We start from the raw sequence: 10250 nt of genomic DNA on the forward strand, positions 1-10250 counted from the left end.
TGATGTGTTTCCCCTCTTTTTTTTTTTTATCAGTTGATAACTCATATATAGCCTTTCCAATGGGTGTAGATGTTCAGGCACAGGCTGGTGTGTGTGTGTGTGTGTGTGTGTGTGTGTGTGTGTGTGTGTGTGTGCGCGCGCGCTGGGGATAGATTCGATCATGGATGGAGTTGGGCTAATGGCCTGGGCATTCCTCCTGCCCCACTGTTTGTTTTGGTGTCCTGTGTGTCTCATCTCCGTTTCTTCTCGTCTCCCAGTAGGATGGCATGTCTCATCTTTCCATTTCATTTTCGTCTTCTCTCCTGATACAACTTGTACACTGGAGTCATGTCCTAAAGCATTTGGTAGCATTATCAAACAATAACACGCGTCGCTGTCAGAGCACATCCCAGCGTTTCACAGACCTGTCCTTGATGGAACCGACTGTAGAAGTTTCCTTTTCCTCATAAGACAGCCAAACCGAAGGAAGGCGTGACTCCGGGGTGGAGCAGAGCTGGGCAATTTTGGCAGCCTCCCCCTCCTCCTGGGGAATATTTTGGGAAATGATTCCTTTCCCACACAGAGCATCCCAGCCACCTGAGCAGACCATTCATCAGCCTTAATCTCGTCTGAAGCCTCTGGGAATGAACCCAAACACAGGCTGTTCCCAACATCCCTCATCTTCAAAGCACTTTGCCACCGTTATCTAATCAGTCTTCTATCAGGTTTTGGAAGGGGGATGGCTTTCCTCATGTCATGGTGTCTACAGATCAGACACCATGACATGGTGGATAACGTAATGGGGCAGAGTGGGGGCAAGTTTTCTGTGGCTGTTCTCCATCTGCTGCCCCCAGGGAGACCCCCTTGCTCTGTTATGAGCCCCACCAAATCCCTCAAAATCTCTTGGTGGAAGTTTGGGACTTAGTCATGTTTTCTGGTCTGTGAGTTAAAAAGGTCCTCATCTCTAGCCACTGGCTTTTTTTTTTTTTTCCTCTCTCTTTTTTTTTCTTTTTGTATTTTTCTTTTATTTTTTTTTTAGACAGCTTTTTTTTTTTTTTTTTTTGGTGGTACTGGGGTTCCTGGAAACCCTTCTACCTCCAAGGCTACACTCCAGACCTATTTTATACTTTTTTATTTGGAAATAGGGTCTCTTAAACTAGCATGGCTGGCTTCGAACCTGCGTGATCCTCGTGTCTCCGCCTCCCAAGCGCGGGGATTACAAGCGTGCGCCACCACGCCCAGCAGACAGCTATTTTTATATAACTGGTATGCAGGATAATTAATATCTCATACATATAATCTTAGCCAACTATTGATTTTACATTGAATTTTCTTTTTTTTTCTTTTGGTGATGCCAGGTATTAAACCAGGGCCTCACACATTCTAGGTGAGCACTCTGCCAGTTGAGCCACATCCCAGCCCTGATACTGAATTTTCTTTTTCTTTTGGTATTGGGGATGGAGCTGAGGGGGCATTCTACCTCTGAGCTATACCCCCAGCCTTATTTATTTATTTATTATTTATTTATTTATTTATTTATTTATTTATTTATTTATTTATTTTGTGGTACTGGGGATGGAACCCAGGGGCATTCTGCCTCTGAGCTACACCCCCAGCTCTACATTTTATTCTTTTTTTTGAAACAGGGTCTCACTGAGTTTCAAAGGGCCTCACTAAGTAGCTGAGGCTGGCCTTGAACCATGATCCTCCCGTCTCAGCCTCCCAAATGCTGGGATTACAAGCATATGCCACCATGCCTGGCTCCTATTTTTTATTTTTTATTTTAAAACAGGGTCTCATTAAGTGGCAGAGGGCCCCTAAGTTGCTGAGGCTGGCCACGAACCTGTGATCCTCCTGCTTCAGCTTCCCAAGGACTGGGATTACAGGCATGTGCCACCATGTCCAGCTATTTTTGTTTAGAAACACCAGCATTTGTGTGTTTGCGCGTTCATGTGCTCAGGTGCTTGTTTTGACTTTGAAACAAATTTATGTGGTTCAAAAAAAGAATGTTGCCGGGCGTGGTGGCGCACGCTTGTAATCTCTGCGCTTGGGAGGCGGAGACAGGAGGATCGCACTGTTTCGAAGCCAGCCTTAGCTGGCTTAAGAGACCCTGTTTCCAAATAAAAAAATATAAAATAGGTCTGGGATTGTAGCCCAGAGGAAGAAATTTGCCGGGTGTGGAGGCGCACACTTGTAATCCCTGCGCTTGGGAGGCGGAGACTGGAGTATCGCGCAGGTTCAAAGCCAGCCACACTGGTTTAAGGGACCTGTTTCAAAAATATGAAATAGGAGAAAAGATCAATCTGGAGGAGGCCTCTCGCCCATCCTGTTCTCAGGTGTCCTTACACGGTTTCCTCATATAAGCAAGTGTTAATAGAGTATTTTTCCTTTCTTGCACTCTAAGCATCTGATCCTGCTCAGCACTTCTTTCTTTTCCTCCCTCCCTCCATCCCTTCCTTTCTTCTTTCACACACACACCCCCTGAGTTTTGAGTTTTTCAGGACCTTGTTGTGTTTTTCAATACTTCCATTTGTGACTTTGGGCAAGTGGAAGCCTCATGTGAGGCTCTGTAAAATATTTTTTTTTTTGGAGGTGGTACTGGGGATGGGCATTCTACCTCTGAGCAAAAAAAAAAAAAAAAAAAAAAAAAAAAAAAAAAAAAAAAAATCCCCAGCCCTATTTTTTATTCTTTATTTTGAAACAGGGTCTCACCGAGTTGCGAAGTGCCTCCCTAAGTAGTTGAGGCTGTCGGCGAACTGCGATCCTCCTGTCTCTGCCTCCCAAATGCCGAGCAAGGGTGGCATAAGCGTGAGCCACCATGCCTGGTTTATTCTTAATTTTGAAACAGGCTTTCACTGAGTTGTAAAGGGCCTCACTAAGTAGTAGCTAAGGCTGTTCCCGAACCGCGATCCTCCTGTCTCAGCCTCCCAAATGCTGGGATTACAAGTGTGTGCCACCCCGTCTGGCTAGGAATAATAATTTTATTCAATAGGATTATTAGGAAAATAAAAGGTGATCATATACTTGTAGATGGGCACACAGTAGCTAGACATTAATTCACTTAGGCCAAACAAACCAAACAATGGCAGCCGCAACAAAAACAATGACCAAATGGTTTGATTCAGTGGATCCAGTGGCCATCAGATAAGCCTTACAGCAATCCAGACTGGAGTGTAGCTGTCACTGGGGTACATGGCTGTCAGAGGCAACCTCAGGGGTGAGAAGTGTCTGGAATCTGCAACCAGATGGCCCACGTTCAAAGCTGGGCTCCTCTGTTTCCCAGACGGGTGACCTCAGGCCAGTTGCTTAACTGGTTCACGTCTCAGTTTTCTTGCCTGTGAAATGGCCATGCAAGGAGCATCCGGTTTGGGAAATTGTTTTGAGGACAAATAGGCTAGCCCGCCCATGTCCTCAGCTCAGTTCCTGGCACCTAGGGTAGGGCCCATCAACGTTAGATATTTTATAACTGTGAAAACTTGGCCCAACTCCAGCATAACACACTGTTTCATGGGCCAGTCCTTCTCCAGAGGCATGGAAAATCGCAAAGAAAGGCATTTAAGATCATTGCAAATTAGAACCTTCGGAGAGCCAGGAAGTCCCTTGATTGTATTGTGTGGTAGAGTCAAATGTAAACCAATTAGCTAAATACCCCGCAAAGAGCTGGTGTGCTGGAGGAGGATTAATATGTGGGGTGAGGATTCTTTTAAATGTCCCTCACTTGCTTTCAGCCCATGCTACAGCTGCGCTGCACAGACCGGATGAGACTCTGAGCCACGGGATGCCAGAAGAGATCATAATTCAAAGGCGTGTCCGCTCTTCCGTGGACAGCGGGAGGGTCCACCCAGCTCCGCAGGACGAGCAGACCGGCCCGCGCCCCCCAGGGAAAAGAGGCATTGAGGATCCACATCACATCACATCTGTCAGCAGCCGGTTCGAAGGAAGGGCCGCAGAGGTTTGGCGCATTCTTATTTGAAAAAAGATCCCTTTCCAAAGGCTTTCGAAATGGTGAAAGGGATTCATCAAATTGTTTCTGACAAAGACCATGAAAACAAGAGAATTTAATTTTAAAATTAGGAGCATGTGAAAACGAAAAGGCGCGGTCGTGGCCAAATGACTGGAGGCGATTCATACGTTCATATGGGATGCGTTACGAATCCCAGGGAAGGCTGGGGAGCCAGAGACAGGAACGCTCTGGCCATGGGCTTGCAGTGGATGTGGGACCAGGAGGCCTCACGTGGAAGAGAGCTGTCCGTAGCTGTGACAACGTGATCAGCTGACAGTGGACTCTGTGCCATACCCAGGCTTGAACACTTTGCACAACACAACTCATTTTAAATCCTCAGCAATCTATGCAGTAGGTACTATTAGAATCACCATCTCTAGTGAACAGAAGGTACAGCCAAGGCATGGAGGTTTAGTTTTTTGAAGCCACCTAGGGTTTGAAATAAGACTGTACAGTGTCAGGACCCGCCACCCCGCCACTCCCACTTGTATACCATTCCCCTTTGTGACACCATCTTTATGGTAGAAAGTATATGTCACTTGCTGGCTTGGTAGTGGATCTTAATGGAAACAAAGAAAGTTGGTGATTAGATTATCCCATCTGAGAGGGAGGCTTCCAAATGTGTCACTAGAGAAAAGGAGTGCACAGAAAATATATTAGTCAGTTTTTTGTCTCTATAACAAAATACCAGAGGCAGGCTACTTTATAAAGAAAAAAGATTTATTAAGCTGATGGGTTTTTGTTTGTTTGTTTTGCAGTGCTGGGGATGGAACCCAGAGCCTCATGTGTGCGATACAAGAGCTACATCCCGGCCCTAGCTGACTGTTTTAGATGCTGTGAGCCCAACACTGGGCAGTCCCATCAGTCTGGCCTCTGGTGAGATGGCCACATCATGATAGCATCATGGCGGATGGCAGCGTGGTGGGAGTGTGTGTGTGAGCAGGAGAGCACCCTGCAAAGCAGGAAATCATAGGTTGGGCTTGCTCTTAAAACAGCTTGGTCTTGCAAGAAATACTCCTACTAAGCCCTGCCTCTTGAAGGTCCTACTTAGCACACTGAGGACCAGGCCTCCAGTGCATGAACCTTGGGGGACAGACCACCTTTAACCCACAGCAGAGAGCTCCCCTCTGTTCCTTCTTCACGCTCTCCCCGCTTAAATGGCTAACGTGGACAATTTAAAACATATACCCGCTTTAACAGTTACCAACCATTTTTCAGTTTCATTTTATCGACCGTCAACACTTTTTTTTTGTTTGCTGGAGTATTTTAAAGCAAATCTCAGACAGCATGTCATTTCACCACTAAATACATATGCTGACCAGATAGGGGCTTTTAAACACACATAACTACTATGCCATTATCACACCTAATAAAATGAAAAATGATGTTTTATATCATCCAATTTTCCAGTTCATATTCAAAATTTTGATTATTGTAAAGATGTTTTTGCATTAAAAAGATGTTTTCAATATTAGTTTCTTCAGATAAGGATGAAAACAAACGCTTCCCACTGTGGTACTGGGAATCGAACCCAGGGGCATTCTTACTCTGTGCTATACATTCAGCCCTATTTTATTTTTATTTTGAAACAGGATCTTGTTAGGTTGCCGAGAGCCTCACTAAGTTGCTGAGGCAAACCTTGAACCTTCTCCTCCTAATCTCAGCCTCCTAAATCCTGGGATTACAGGTGTGCATGCACCTCCATGCCTGACTTCTGTTTTACTTTTTAAATCTTTCTTTTATGTATCTATGTACTGGGGATTGAACCTAATGACATTCTACCTCTGAGCCAGACTCCCAGCCCTATTTTATTTTTTGAAACACAGAGTCTTGCTAAATTGCTGAGGCTGACCTAGAACCTGTGATCCTTTTATCTCAGCCTTCCAAGTACTGGGATTATAGGCATGAAATCTCTTTCTCTTTTTATTTTTTATTTTATTTTTTTGTGTACTAGGGATTGAGCCCAGGGACATTCTACCTCTGAGTTAAACCCCCAGCCCTACTTTATTCTTTGTTTGGAAACAGGGTCTCACTAAATTGTGGACGATCTCACAAGTTGTTGAGGCTGGCCACGAACCTGCAATCCTTCTGTCTCAGCCTCCCAAGTACTGGGATTACAAGTGTGCGCCACCGCACCCAGCAACTCTTTCTCTTTTTAAATAAATTTCTTTTGAATGATTTTACATTTACAGAAAGCTCCAAAGCAAGTGCATAGAGTCCTCATAGAGCCTAGTTGTTCATCATGTTAAAATCTGACACAACCATCGTACACTTGTCAAAACTAAGAAATTCACATTGGTACGTTACCATCAACTACATTTCAGTGTTTATTCGCATTTCTTCAGTTTTTCCATCAATGAATGTCCTTGTTCTGTTCCAGGATGCAATCCACATTGCATTTAGTAAATCTCTTTTTATCTATGACAGTCTACCACCTTCTTCTCCTTCTTCTTCTCTTTTTTCTTTTTCTTCTTCTTCCTTGTGCCCTCGATGTTTGGAGAAATGAGGTCATCTGGCCGTGGAACGTCCCGCGCTCAGTCTTGGCTGATTACTTCCTTCCAACGTCGTTTAACTGACTCCTCTGTCCCCGTATTTCCTACAAATGGGTGGTAAAAGGCTGATGCTTGATTAGGTTTAGGTTCTGATTTTTAGTATTTGGGCAGGAATCCTTTGTGGCTGGCACTGGATCTTGAGGCATGGAAGGTTGGAGGGTCCCACTGCCAGTGGCTTTGCAAGGACTGTTTTTTTTTTTTTTTTTTTTTTTTTCGGTACTGGGGATGGAACCCAGGGGTATTGTGGTATTGTATCTTCCGAGATACACTCCCAGCCCTATTTTTAAGTTTTTTTTTTTAAATTTTTTTGGAACAAAATCTGACTGAATTGCAGAGGGCCTAGCTAAGTAGCTGAGGCTGTCCGCGAACCGCGATCCTCCGGTCTCAGCCTTGTGAATGCTGGGATTACAAGTTGCGCCATCACGCCCGGCTTTGCGAGAACCTTTTGAGCCTACAGTTTACATATCTGTCCAAATGTCTATTATTGCACATTTTCTTTCACTCCTCCTCTCTTTCTTCTGTTCTCAGGAGCTGTCTTCCGTTCCATTTCACAGTCCCTCTAATCCAGCACTACCCCACAGAATTAGAACATAGCGTGTGTGTGTGTGTGTGTGTGTGTGTGTGTGTGTGTGTAGCTGGGGATGGAACCCAGGGGCATTCTACCCTTGAGCTAAACTCTCAGCCCTTTTTATTTTTTAAATTTTGAAACAGGGTCTCCCTACATTGCTGAGGCTGGCCTTGAACCTGTGATACTCCTGTCTCTGCCTTCCAAGCACTAGGATTACAGGCATGCGCCATTGTGCCCAGCTTAACATATGCTTTTAATGTGATTTTGAAATTCCTAATTGCCATGTTGAAAACATTTAAAAGAAAGAAGTAAAATTAATCTTATTTAGCCCCATATATCAAAACATAATAATTCCAACATGAAAATAATATAAAAATATTAGTGAGATATTTGACACTAAAAAAAAAAAAAAAAAAACAACTTTTGGCCAGGCCTGGTGATGCACGCCTACAAATCCCAGGACTTGGGAAGTTGAGACAGGAGGACCACAGCTTTGAAGCCAGTCTCAGCAACTTAGCAAGACTCTTAGCAAACGATTGAGACTCTGTTTAAAAAAAAAAAAAAACACAAAAAAACATTTTTTTAAAAAGGGCTGGGGATGTAGCTTAGAGGTAGAATGTTCTCTGTTCAATAACCCCCCCCACACACACATACACAATTTTTGAAGCAGCTCTTCAAAATCCGGTCTGAGTTCTCCACTAGCCCACAGTGCTTCTCACTGAGTAAGGACCGGCCACAGGTCCAGAGCTCCGCAGCCATGCGATGCTGGCGGCCACCATGTGGAGAGCATGGCTCTACCTGGCCACGAGCCTGTGGGTTTTCTGGGATCTTCTCCCTCCTCGCCGTGTCCACTGATATTTCAGCTTTACTCTGAGCACTTCTAGTTGGAGTTTCTTTTCTTTTCTTTTTTTTTTTTTTTGGTGGTACTCGGGGTGGAACCCAGAGGCTTTCTACCTCCGGGTTATGCTCCCAGACCCATTTATATATTTTTTATTTTGGAAACAGGGTCTCACTAAGTTACTGAGAGCCTCACTAAGTAGCTGAGGCTGGCTTCGAACCTGTGGGATCCTCCTGTCTCAGCCTCCCAAGCGCGGGGATTACAAGTGTGCGCCACCACGCCCGGCTCTAGTTGGAGTTTCTGCAAGAGCCCCCAAGCTGGTTTTCCAGCCTTTAGCTTTGCTCGCATTTGCTCTATGTTTAGCAGCCAGAGAAAAGTTTCTGAAACCGGCCATTTATTCCTCTTGCTTCACACCCTTCCGGGGTGTCCCATCCCCTGTGTGCAGGAGAGTCTGGTCTCCTAAGCCCCTGCTCATCTGTCCCCCGCTGGCTCGGCCACGCCGTACTCGCCCGACGCCTTTTCTGTTCAGCCAGCTTCTGGGCTGCGCCACGCATCTGCACACCCTGCTAGCTTGCTCTCTGGTTAACGCCCACTCATCCATAGGACTGAGCTCCTTTAAGGCTCTTCTGGGACATCTCTTACCCCACAGGCCTGTCTAGCCTTGAGGTCCTCTCCTGGCGCTCCCTACACACGTACAGCTTGTTTGTGTCCCGACAGGTGTCTCCCATCTCCACCACAAGCTCCATGGAATAGGAAATCTGCAGTTCACCTCTGGATTCTGAGGGCTGATCCGTGACAATCTAATCTTGGATAGTGCAATTTCCCAACCCGCTGTATACAGCCGGCCCTGAGATTTATGTATGCATAAGCAATCAGTAAGAGAGAATCCTAGAAAGGGATTTTAGGGTCAGGTTGTGAAGGGCTTTGAATGCCAAGCCACAGGGAGGTCATCATTTATCCTGTCAGCAATGAGGAGCCATGGCAGGTGTGCCGGGAGGGCAGCTAAGGCAAGGGATGGCCTTGAACCTATGATCCTCCTGGACCTTTGATCAGCCTCCCAAGCACTGGGATTACAGGCATGCGCCACCATGCCCTTCTAGAACTATCTCTTTTGAAGGCCACTCAAGGATGGTTGGAGGAGGGAAGTGAGGAAGAGAATGAATACGTGTGGAGTGTCTGTAGGCCAGGGTCTCCGCAAGTATCGTACAAGTGCATATACGTAGGTATGAATTTTCCCAGTGGCCTCAAGGCAAAAACATTCTTTCCACTTTATGGGGAAGGAGACTGGAGTTTGGGAGGTTAAGAATGTTGCCCAGGAGCCAGGTGTAGTGGCAACCCCGTAATCCCAGTACATGGGAGGCTGAAACAGGAGGATTGAAGGTTCGAGGACAGCCTCGGGAATATAGCGAGACTCTCAGCAACCCAGGGAGATGTTGTTTCAAAACAAAGCAAAAAATAAGCCGGGCGTGGTGGCCCACGCTTGTAAGCCCAGCATTCGGGAGGCTGAGACAGGAGGATCGCGGTTCGCGGACAGCCTCAGCTACTTAGTGAGGCCCTCTGCAACTCAGTGAGACCCAGTTTCAAAATAAAGACTAAAAAATAGGGCTGGGGGTGTAGCTCGGAGGTAGAATGTCCCTGGGTTCCATCCCCAGTACTGCAAAAAAGAAAATAATAATAAAATAAAAAATAAAAATAAATTAAAAAGGACTGGGGTTTAGGTTGGAGATGGAATGTTCCTGGGTCCAATCCCAATTACACACACACACACACACACGCGCACACACACACGCACACACACACACACACACGTTGCCCAGAGCACCCTGCAGCCAGTGTCTGAGCTGGAGCCCCGTTGGGCCTGAGTACTGGCTGGCAGCAGAGAAGCCAGAGAGAGTCGGGCAGGCTGAGGCTGGCGCTGCCAGGACCTCAGCACCTGTGCTAGGTGGACAGCGGCCTCTGGGCAGCACAGAGGCACCACAGGGCTACTCACAGGGCCGCTTCCCGAGGTCGCTCCGGGTGGCTCTGCGCGGGCACACCGACTAGGCTGAAAGTACCTCGGAGTGGACTCAAACAGCTGTGTGGGGCTTGGAAGCAAAATGGGTTCCTTTAGGTTACCCTCCTCATAAGATTTTGATTAACTTGACTGGGTCTTCTGGTCACAACCAAAGTCTGAGCTTTAATAATGCCTTAATTTAAAAATCCTTGGGCTAATTTTTGGCTCTCTTTAGCATGAAAGGGTTTTCCCCCCAAGAGCCTTTAATTCTGCATTATTTATTTTTCCAATTGAAGGTAACTCTGCAAGACTTTCTG

This window comes from Muscardinus avellanarius (genome assembly GCF_963383645.1).
Source record: "Muscardinus avellanarius genome assembly, chromosome: 10".
Taxonomy (NCBI): domain Eukaryota; kingdom Metazoa; phylum Chordata; class Mammalia; order Rodentia; family Gliridae; genus Muscardinus; species Muscardinus avellanarius.